The following is a 12107-nucleotide window of genomic DNA, read 5'->3' as shown; positions in this document are numbered from 1 at the left end:
GTCCTCTTCCTGCCTGAGCACCACCCCCTGCAGCTTCCTAGGAGGGCTGCTCTCCCAGCTCCACCTGCCCCAAGGCTGGGCACTTCCCTGCAAGACTGTCACACAGCTGCCTTATATTAAATCCTTTCCTTGGCATTACATGTACGGATTTGTCTTCTACCTTCAACCTTTGACACACATTGACTTCTGTTAAAGGGACTTGAGTTATCAAAATTCTAGTGCAAATGAGAACTGACCCTTAAAAACTCATGCAATCAGAACACAGGATTTTAAAACAAAGATGTAAAATTGTTATTTCCATAGCTTCAGCAATTAGCTCTCAGAAAAGAGCATTCCAGAAAAACAAGTCAAATAGAAATGCATGAACTAACTAAATTGGCCTTTATTATAGACATTGTACTTCAATAAAGCATTGCTTACTATAGAGCAGGAGGTGGGTTTTTTGGTTTTTCATTCATTAGGTCTTGGGTCCTTTCTGCCACAAGTGCTTCCAGGTGTTTCCTGTACTTCTGCACTTACATGCCCATCACAAAGAGAAATTAGTTCATGGGAACATTTTGCTCCCTGTGCATTAATCTCTGACTCTTTGAAAGCTCTTAGAAAGCAGAGGCCCCATAGGGGGGCCTTGGCTTGTAATTATCATCCCCTTAGGATCCAGTAAGCAAGCCAGCTATGAGGGGGTGCACTCCTGAGACTTGCTCTGAATGCTCTGGTAAATCCACACCTGCGTGGGCGCAGTTAGTGAGGACTGGGAAGTCACCCAGGCTTACCAGAGACAGCACCACGTCCACTGGACAACTTTGATCGGATTCATCTTGCATAAAAGCTTCTTTACTTGTTCAGACGTGGGTCTTTAGGATGTGTTGTTTTTCCTGCATCTCCTAATGAATTGTAGTAATCAAGAGTAACAGTCATGCACTGGTGTACCGGTATTCGGAAAAGAACTGCAGAACTGAACAATTCGGAATCATCTATTTCTGGGTTTCTCTGTCTTTTCTAACCTTTGCCCACCAGCCAGGAAGATTTGGTTGAACTTTACATTCAGTGGCTTTAACTGCTAAATAAATATGTGTGATTTTTGTTCATTTCACAAATCTGAGATTTGATAATAAAATGCAACATGCTTTCTGAGATCACGTAAGATAAGTGATCTTTTAGGGGACCCACCCCAGTTTTGATATGCAGCTTGTGCCTGCCCCCTTGGGCTCCCCGATGTAGTATCCTTTTTTAATTTTAAAGATTAGGAAACTAAAGCCTAGAGATGCTCAGATGCCAGAGGCCTGGGGATTTAAGTTCATGAGGGCAATTAACACCATGGCTGGGGCTGGACCAGTGGACTCTGTACCACCACTGGCTGGTCATTTTCACTCCACCACTGTCCTGTGAACTGTACTTAACCCTTTCACAGTCATAATTCTTACTTCATGTTTCAGTAAAGTAATTCTTATCAGTTATATACATTATCAGAAGCCCGTATGCATGTCTAAATCCCAAAGTGACAGATGTTATGGCTCCATAGCTGTATCGGTGGACAGGCTGTGCTGCATATGAACATGCCTTCTTTCCATCATCATATGTGTCACTTTGTCATTATGTTTTTACGGCACCAGGGCTCTGCAGGAATGCTGGGCTCCCATCTCGGATCCTGCCCTCTCTCTACTTTTCTCCCTCCATGTCTTCTTCACCCCCATCTATGGCTACATTACAGCATAGACAGTGATGGTCCCTAAATTTCTATTTCTGTCTGAGCCTCTGTTCCAAGTTCCTGACACATATTCCAGGTGCTGACTGGATCATTTCCACCTGGATGTAGATTTGGAAAACCTAGGAAAATGCCAAGAAGTTGTTACTTGAGGCAACAGGTTACTCTTGTTTTTTATTTGTCAGTGGGAGGTAATTAGGTTTGTTTGTTTGTTTGTTTGTTTGATTGAAATGGAGGTACTGGGGACTGAACCCAGGACCTCGTGCATGCTAAGCACACACTCTACCACTAAGCTATACCCTCCCCTCCTTTTCTCTTGTTAATATAGCTCTTTCTGAGACATAACATGAGCTTGTGCTTAGTCAATGTGATGGCTGCAGAGTCAGCACTCAAGTTCCTTTCTCTCTTCACCCCCTTACCTCTGCATACTCTGAGGGGCAAGGACAGAGATTCTCAGGCTTCCCTGTAATCTGCTCCTCAAGAGGAGGACACAAAAGGAATGTTCCATTGAATGAGGCTTTTTTTTCTGCAGGAGGGGAGAAAAGAAATGAAGAAAACTAAAAAACAAACGAACAAAAACCTTAGCATTAGAAATAATCAAAACAGAAGTATGTGCCAAACTCTCTAGAGCAAAGTACAGTTTAATCACCCTGAAAGCTACCCTTGTTTTCACTGATTTATTCATTCACCCAACTAATAATATTTACTGCGCACCTACCATGTGCCAACCATGTCCTAGGCACTCGGGATACAGCAGGGAACAAAGGAGACGAAGGCCCTGCCCGCGAGGATTTTGGAGTCCAGAGGCGGGAGATAGCAAGTCACAAAGCACAGGTAACTTGTCTGTTTGTGACAAGACAACAGAAGAGAGTTTAGGTAGATGAATTTATATCAGTGATGGACCATGGACTCTAAGGCCGGTGAGGAGACAAACTCATGGGAGAAGATGGGGGGGGGGGGGCAAAGGAACTGACAAGTTTCGGACACATCATCCTCATGGATACTGAAGTCACCCAAGGTGATACAGGAAGTAGAACTGGAGAGAGAGAAACAGGAGGCCCAGGCCGAATCTGTGCCCTTCCACTGGAGAACTGAATGGGAGTACGGGAGCAAGCTGGAGCCCTGAACAGCTCTCCTGATCTCTCTAGGTCTCAGTTGCCACATCCAAAAGTGAAATGGCACAAACAAACAATCTATAAGGTGGCTTCCACCTAGAGCTCTAGTTCTGGATGCCCCCAAAGGGACAAGCTGAGACAGTCGATTCAACTTCTTCGCCTCCCTCTGACAGGTAAAAAGGGTCTAATTAGCAAGGGTATCAATTTATCTGTTAAACAGCACTTAGAATTACACTGTGAATTAGGCATTCCTTTATGAGATCCACTCTGGAGACCTTACTAAGTGCTTTAATTAACCATGAAGGAAAGAAAATTCAATCCTGCCACCAATATCTGTCTCTCTCTTCTTTCTGCCATGTCATTCCCACCATTTAAGAGCTGTCAGTGCTCATTTCTGATCAAGTGTGACTTTCTCAGCGTGGTATTTAAGAATGCCCACCAAAGGGCCCCTCACAGACCTCCAGTCATTCCAGTGCTCCTCAACACAGACTGATCGACTCTAAGAATGCTGCTCAGGCCCGTTACTCCCCACTGCCCACCACAACCCACACCCTCTGTCCTCCTCACCAATATACACACACTCACCTCACTCCTGTAGAGGACACAGTGATGTCAGCCTAGCTCCTGCCATAGACAAGTTCCATATACGATTACTGCTTAGTACAGAAATGATTTTGCTCATCTGCCCTTGCCTGAGAGAGTCTGCTTTCAAATACTGATGACAAATAGTGACTCATATGAGCCAATCCCCATGAAGAGTGTAGTGTGTTGTTTCATTCTGTTTGGTCCCTGTGGGGTTACACTTAAATTTCACAGTTGTTGAAAATTAATTTACTTTATCATACATTAAAGCTGTACTGGGCAGTAACCAGATAAATGGGGGAAATGGGAACAGTGGATGAACCCAAATAGTGTAGTTATTGGTATAAAGTAAATTCTCTACTACCGCCAACATTTCATGATTCTACTGATCTGAGAATTGAGGGAGATTTTCTCATCATACACTATCATCTTTCCTTCTGTTCTTTTTTGCTTTCATTTTAAAGTACCAAGATCAGTTGATAATGTTTGATTGTTCTAGTTGAAATTCCCATGTCCCTTGACTTATCTGTTGAATGGCATTCAGGAGCACATGAAACTATTGGTCAGAATACACAGCTCCCAAGGGTTTCACATTTACGATACGAAATGAAAAATAACTTAAAAGCACCATGCTCCACCCTTAATTCCTATTTCTCTTACAATGTTTTTATGACAGTTTTGGTCTCTTTTGAAACTATGTATAATTTTTGTGATCTGTTGGAATTCATAAACCTAGAGGGAAGTTTCCTAAAATAAGTAAACAAAACCTAAGGGTAAGAAGAATTTATTTAAGGATTCACATCCTGGGGAACAAAATCCACACTCAACATCATTATGATTGGAGTGTGATCAAATGAAACAAATCCCAAAGGATCCTAGTGTTCCAGATGCAGGGAGAGTATTTTTAGTCCTGCTTCAATTCAATAGGCCTACATTCGGATGAGGGAACTCACCGCAATACCCAGAAGACTCCACGTATTAGGTTTTTTTCAGTGTTTTTCAAACCAAAAGTATATGCTATTCAAAGATAGATAAATGGATGGATGAATGGATGGATAGATAGACAGACAGATAAAGATAAGATAATCTTATTCTCTCCCAAAAACATATGAACAAATCAGACACACCATCCTTCTCTGCTAGGGTAGGGCACACTACTTATGGCTGACTCCCTGAGAAGCAGATTCCCCAATGGTTCATCTGAAAATATTTTCAATAGAATCTTACCAAGACTGGGTCACTTCATGTTACAAACTCCAAGAAAATGATGGCATAGCTGCAAAAATACACAAGGTCATTTTGATGCGAAATTCCTCATCCAGAGCAAATTAAAAATCCATACAGACTTCCCTTCCTCTGTGAAATGCAGAGCCACTGTTTGCAGGAACAGTGGAGACGTTGTTTCAGGTAAACATTTGTGAATGCTACGAGGTCATAATTACCCAGGAAAAAAAAGTGAGTATTTTATTTCTTCCAAATAAATCTGACTTGCCTGTACATGTCACATTTAAAACTAGATTTATATGTTCATAGGCTTATCTATAATTACAGACCAGAAGTTATTCATTATGCTACATATATTACTAATATTTGTAGTCTATGAGTATCAACCTGAACTCTTTTGTTAGTTATACTCGGTAAGAGATCATGTTAGAAATACTTTTCCCGAAAGAAAAAATATATGTGTGTGTATATTTGTATAGCTGAATCACTTTGCTGTACACCTGAAATTAACGTTGTAAATTAACTGCTCTTCAACAAAAATTTTTTAAAAAAGAAATGCTTATAGCACAGGGAAATATACACAAGATCTTATGTTAGCTCACAGAGAAAAAAATGTGACAATGAATATACCTATGTTCACGTATAATTGAAAAATTGGGCTCGACACTGGAATTTGACACAACATTGTAAAATTATTATAAATCAATAAAAAATGTTAAAAAAATGCTTTCCTCAGATACTCATATTCCTGTTAAGTTTTCATTGTGGTGTTATATAATCATATCTGAGTGTTTCCTTTTGGTACATCTAAAAGTTTCATTTTTCACATTGAAAATTTAAAGCTGACCCCAAATTAATTTTGGTTAAAAGTGTGAACTAGGGGTCTAATGTTATTTCCGCCAAATGGTTAGACAGTCATCCTGTATATTCAAACAATCTCTGGTTTCCTCACTTATTGGAAATTCCATTTTTATCAAATACTAAATTATTGCATATACTTTGGCCCATTTCAGGAATATCTACTTACCTTTCTGTCTCATTTCTCACCACTGCTACCTCCCACTTCCACCCTCGTCTCTAAGCTCTGGTCATATTTAATGAATCCACAATCCCAGGCTGGACCATCCTCTCTTACATCTTCCACACATTGTTCCTTCTCTTTAGAATGACCTCTCTTCTCCCCTTCTCCTGGCAAACTTCCACTCTTCCTCAGCTCACCTCCACTGGGAACCTCCCATGGACCATGTCTGGACCAGATGCTTCCCCTAGTCACCTGACACTCCCCTAGGACTTGTATCAACTTTTCTATAACTCCAATTATTGTCTTTCCCACCAAACCAAAGGAATACTTCTTATTTATTGTTGTAATCCTTATTGTCCAACACAGTGTTTGGTATATAAGTTTATTAGACCTAGCAAGTGCCTGCTACTTGCCTGTAGCTACACTCTTTAGATGCTAAACAGGACCTTCTGTCATCATCTCCATTCAGGTCTCCCCTGGGTACCAGTGGGTGAGCCTGGTTCAGAATCCTGTTCCCTCTAGGCATCCTTCCATTCCCATTCATGCCCTAAGGTATAACACAAATCTTCTTCCAAGAAAATGCATTCAGATGGCAATAGACCCTTAGGAACACTGATGGAAAGAAGGCTTGGTTGTAGGATTTCACTAGTTGTGTCTCCTACCACTCAAATGCCCGCCCCTTACTGGAAACCCCAGTTGAGAGGAATGTCACCAGTGAGCAGAACATCCATCAAGCTTCCCTTTGGGCAAGTGTTCTGTCACAACAACCACACCTGGCACTTCAATGCAGACTCCAACAAATCTGCAGATGCTTGCATGATCTAATTTCCTGGGAAAAATCATACAGACCAGAAAGGATCTTTCTGGAACACGACCTCCTAATTCCCACTTTAAAATTTGGCCTAGTCTTTCTGACCCATAATGGAACAAATATCCTCTTGGGTTTAGTGTTGTGCACAAATAAAGCTTGCACATCCACCTATTGTGATGCAGCATAAAGGATTAAGAAAAAAATACATACCGTCATCACAATTCATTCTGGGTTAGGCATTTTACCCCCAGTATCTCTAATTGGCACAAAAACCCTGCCTGGTAGCTACGATTACCTCCACTCTGAATGAGGAAACTGAGGCTCAGAGGGGCGAAATACTTTGGCCAAGGTCCCCCATAGGTAAGAGAGCCAGGTCGATCCTAAAACTGACTTTGCCTAATCCTGAAATTCATTCAAGGTTTTTTTAAAAACACTGCCATAATGTATTCCAATATAAAATACAAAGAGAAAAGATCTCACACTGAGAGAAGTTTTATTCTTCTCAAAAACATTGTTGCTTTGGAAACAAAAGGCAATTTTCACAAGCCACGTAGTCATAGATTTTTCAGAATCTTTCCACACCAGCCTCTCATATGTTTATTTCTCTTTAAGTTGGAGTGCCCCACTCCTGGAGAGGGAAAAGGTTTTCCCCCAATCCCAGGCGTGCAGCTGGCTTTTCCGCGTGGTTAGTTACTACATCTGCACCATCAGCACGGAGGCACAGGTGCTGTTTTGCATAAAACAAGGATTGACTTGCAGATTATCCATGGGGAGTTTTCTAGGCATAACATTTTTCTCCAATCAAAATTCCACCATCTCTTCAGCCTAAAGCTTGCTTCCCCAAACATCAGTCCTTGGATTAGACCACAAACAAGACATCCTCCGAGGATAGCACAGAACATTACTTTTCAAAACTGATGCTCAGAGGAATCCTGCTTGTTGTACCGCAGATGAATGGCCTTCTGCCCGCTCTCCCCTCTGCTAGGAGGACTGGACGGAAGGCTCCGGTCTCTCCTACCCACAATTCACTTCCCACTGAGGGCGTGGACCATGCGATGGGTGAGAGTTCACACTCACTGTGCCACAATAACTAGTGAACAACATCACTGTACTAAAGGCTGCCCCTTCCATTTCTGCTCCATATGACGAGCACCCCTGGGCTGTCCGTCCTAAGTGGGGCAGGCTTGCCATTCTTCTTGTTCAACTTACGACAGGGTGGGTGTGGCAGGCCTGGAGTCCTGGCACGTGGGTGGAACACTGCAGGCCCAGTTTCTCATTTGCTCACCCTCTCATGGGGCTGAGTGTGTGAATCTAATGCCTTAGATCTGGGCTGGGTGGTGGAAGCACATACTTCAGCTTCACATCAGAGTCAGGTTCTCTAATCCAGCTTTTACAAAAGCTTACTTTGGGTATCAGGAGCTTGTCTATCTATGAAGAAAGTGGTACTTTCCTGTCTGACTATTATTCCTTATGTGCATCCCCCATTGGTCAGAATCAGAAAGAGAAAGAGAGGTGAACAGCATCCCAAATATCTAACAACTCTTGGAAACCAGGTTCTGAAAATACTCTCTATCAACATTAGAACATCACCAAGTCAAGGGCACATGAGGAAACCCATCCTGACAGTAAGATGAGACATTTAAAATATCTGAAATATAGCATATTAAAAGAATAGCATTTCTTCCCTGCTTCATTATCCACGATATGATTTTTATATACACAGTGGTGCTTTGGTTTGCTGACTCTGGCAAGCCACAGAGCCCTTTGAAAAGGTAAAGAATTAGGAGTCCAACTGCAGGCTGCCAGGTGCTGTGAACTACTGTGTATCTGAAAGACTAGTTTCAGTATCAGGGCTATTTTGCAAAATTCAACCCAACCCAGTATCTCCTAACCAATATAAACTGCTGCCAGCCCAGTGTCTCCCCATTCATTCCCTATCTTTTTTTTTTTTTTATTTGAAGAGGGAATGAAGACTAACATATTGCCCCATTAGCCTTGGGAGTAAGAAAAGAGGGAAAAAATGCAATGTGCCTACTCTCCTTCCTCTCCTGAATCTAAAGTCAACTGCATGGAGCAGGGACGAGTGGTGGGGAGTAGAAAGAAGCTGAATCACTGGTGGGAAAGGCAATCATGATTACTGAAAATAGTTAATCTTCTAGCATAAACTGTCACAAAATAAGGCCTTAGATTTTTTTTTTTTTTTTTTTTTAATGAACGCTTTTTTTGTGGGGTCGGGTGGGAATAGCTCAGTAGTAGAGGGCATGCTTAGCATGCACGAGGTCCTGGGTTCAATCTCCAGTACCTCCATTAAGAAAAAAAAAAAAAGAAGACTTTTTAAATAAGAAAAAACTATTATACTTTTGCTGCAAACAACACTCAAGTTCTCTAAATATTTATGACATTAATTCTATCAAGCTCTATTACATTGGTCACTGCCCTAGTCTTCTAGCCCTTAATGTATCCTGATTTATCCTTTGCCGTGAAGGGTTAAATATATAATAAAATATAATACGAATCAACAAAAAGTAAGAAAGCCTATTAGATTTGTATTTGTGTGCCAGCTCTGAGAGATGATTTGTAACAACTAACTGAAGCACTGTGTTAAGGATTCTGAGGCCCATCCAGGCTCAGTGGAAAAGGTGTTAGTAAGAAGGTCCATGGATGTGAGCAAGGCCCATGGGCGTGGGCATTGCACATATTTTCCATCCTTGATAGAAAGAGAATCTTACCTTTGAGTTCAAAGGGCCAATTCGAAAGGACGCAGGTAGGAAGGTCCAGTGTCACAATAATATATAAGAAGGTGCGGAGTTTGCACTGACTACAAGTTCAATATGAGCCAGCAACCTGAAGGCACTGACAGGAGGCTGATGATCTCTAGGGTGGCATGGGTGGGGGCGTGCTGTCCAAAGGTAGGAAGGTGTATTCTGCTCTGTTCTGGCAGGATCATGGCAGCAGTGGTGGGTCCCATTCCAGATGTCACATGTGGGAAGAAATGTTAGTCAACATTTAGGCTAGAGAGCAGTACACTCCATAAAGGGCTTTGGAACCTGTGTTTTATGAGAAAAAATGAGGATGAAAACCCTGCTGAAAAGAAAGCTTAAGGAAGTTCTGATACTCACCCTTCTCAGAAATTTAGCATGCTGCTGCCCCGAAAGTGGACCACCACTAATTTATCTAATCAGGAGACCCCCATGAGCTCTCTGGCGTGCCTACCTGCCTGCCACTACCGTGGTGTGCCTGCTGCACCCAGATGTCAAGCTAGTAGGCTGTGATCAATCGGCAATTATAATTAAAGCTCAACATAATTAACAACATCATAGTGAGATATTTTTGTTTAATTTCCTGAAGTTGGAAGACTATGACGCTCCTGACAGGAGATAATAAATACAAATAAAGCTCCTTAATTCAGATGAGCATTTGAGTCACATCTAAATAATTGTTCATCAAGTCATTGTTATCAAATGGAAAGCCACTGGCCCACACAAATGTAGATAATTATCTTAATTAATGATCTTGTGGCCCACTACCAACAGACTTGGATGTCCCTGCTGTCTTTAAATGCTTAAAAATTAGCTGATGACTGCACAACAATTTGAAAATACCTAATGCCACTGAACTATATACTTTAAAAAGGTTAAAATGGTAAATTTTATGCTGTGTATATTTTACCTCAATAAAAATTCTTTTTGAAAAAGCATAGTGTAGTGATAAAAGTATAGGCTGCTGAGTCAGTCAGAAAAGAGCATAAATTCTGGCTGGGCCACTTCCTGGCTCTGTGACCTCTAGCAAGTTGATAAACCTCTCTGAATCCCAGTTTCTTCCCCTACAAAATCAAGTAATAATGCCTACCCATCAAATGAGGTAGGTAGTTGGAGGTAAGGAGTAGAAACGATGCATAGAAAGCATTCAGTGGGTGACACGGCACTGAGGATGGATTAGGCCCAGCACAAGGACCAAGATGTGGAAAATCAACTGGCATTCAGGATGAGGAAGATGTGCTACCTTAGAGCTGTCTGACGTGGGAGAGGCACCACAAGTCTGTAGCCCTGCAAAACCAAGCCCTGAAAATCATAGCTATGGTGAAACAAAAACCCAAGCAGCAGAGGTTAAAAAACAACAGTTCACTCTCCAAGTTTAAGGCTCCTAATCCATTTCATAGGATGAAGGGGCCACTGTTAACAGCAGACAACCATTGTACAGCTCAGGCTTCCCAGCAGGGGTCATTCCTCTAGACCACCAACCCCATGTTTCCACTTACCTTGCTTGCTTCACTTCCCTAAGGATCACCTTGGAGAGAGTGAATGTCTTCTTGATCCTCCTTATGGATAGTAGAATGGTGGGATACAGTCCTCCCATTACTGTAATATGAAAAGCCACTTAGACTCTTATTTGTATGAGATCAGAACTGTGTTCCCTCCTCATCCATGGGTAAAGCTGAATCAGCGTCCTCCCAAGAAAAGGTGGTTTGATGGGGACATCAATTTGCTTAAGAATGTGGAAGACGCTCAGTTGGGGGCAGGGGCGGGGGCTTAGGAAGTCCAAGCAGCTACCAACCATATTGACATGCTGTAGCCCTTCTCACTGAGAACCTGACCTATAGGTCCTAGTTGTTAGTTTCCAGCCTCGGAGAGGAGTAAGAGGTGAGGAGGCAGAGGCAGAGATTACCACTTTAGTACACAGTTTGGATAACATTTCCTAAAGTGTTTTCCCAGCTTCCCCAGGCACTGCCTTCTCAGAGCTCCCACAGAACTGCACAACCTTCTCTTAATGCCTTATTTTGGTATCTAGGTCTTAAATCCAGGTCTCTAGATACCATGATAGGAACTACCATGTCTTGTTCATATTCCCAGCACCTTCCAGAAGCCAAGTGCCAAGTAAGCTTTCAGTGTAAGGTTGTTGAGTAAATTGGATAGAAAGCTGGGGAGAAGGTCAAAGAAAGGAAGGCAGGGAAGGAGAAGGGAACTGCCGCAGGGCACTGACTCCTTGCTTTACACACTTTCTCTCGGGTGATGCTTCATCCTAATAAGGCCCCACCCAAGGTAGGCACTATAATTATTTTCTTTGAACAGAGCAGTGAAGTAAAGTAAATTGCCCAGAGATATCCATTAGTGAGTGAGAAGTCAAGATTCAATCCATATTTGCCTGTTCTAACAGCCCATGCTGTTTTCCCCTAAGAAAATACAATTTAGCCTCTTTCCTGGTTCTGTGGCTCTGCTTCATCTCCACTCTGCATGACTCCCTTCCTAACCTTAAAGCATCGCCAACAAAACCCATTAGTTTTACTATAATTCTCCTAAGGATCTATGCCTAAGGAACATTTCTGTGTTCCTCAAGTAGGAACTATTTAAAAGAATGGATTAATAAACATTAGCTAGGTGCTACTTGCACTCTCAAAAAAGTGATGGATACTTTTGCTATGAAACATGGTAGGAAATAAATTACCACTATGCTTTATTAAAACAGCTCTAAATAACATGAACCTAGAATGCTTGCATGAAAATTGTGATAAAGATAGAATTTGCATTGGGATCACCAAATGAATAGATTTTATCCTCCTCAGTGACTACAAATATTTTTAAATTATTCCACTTTGCAGTCTGCAGAGCATTTTAATACTTATTCATCTAATTGGATCTTCCTAAAAGGATCAAA

At 41.8% G+C, this 12107-nt stretch overlaps 1 protein-coding gene across 1 annotated transcript in view; it reads right to left on the bottom strand.

The window, feature by feature from the left end:
* The window catches only part of APTX (aprataxin), a 205870-nt gene that overhangs the window by 100797 nt on the left and 92966 nt on the right, over positions 1-12107 (bottom strand). The window contains exons 13-14 of the transcript XR_012506788.1: positions 10714-10813; positions 9185-9389 (exon numbers count right to left, since the gene is read on the bottom strand). The gene's annotated coding sequence lies outside the window, so the exon portion shown is untranslated. The remainder of the gene's footprint in view (positions 1-9184; positions 9390-10713; positions 10814-12107) is intronic.

The sequence above is a fragment of the Camelus bactrianus genome, chromosome 4, assembly GCF_048773025.1.
Source record: "Camelus bactrianus isolate YW-2024 breed Bactrian camel chromosome 4, ASM4877302v1, whole genome shotgun sequence".
Classification (NCBI taxonomy): Eukaryota; Metazoa; Chordata; class Mammalia; order Artiodactyla; family Camelidae; genus Camelus; species Camelus bactrianus.
Note: the sequence above shows the minus strand (reverse complement) of the source record. Positions and strands in the feature narration are given on the sequence as shown.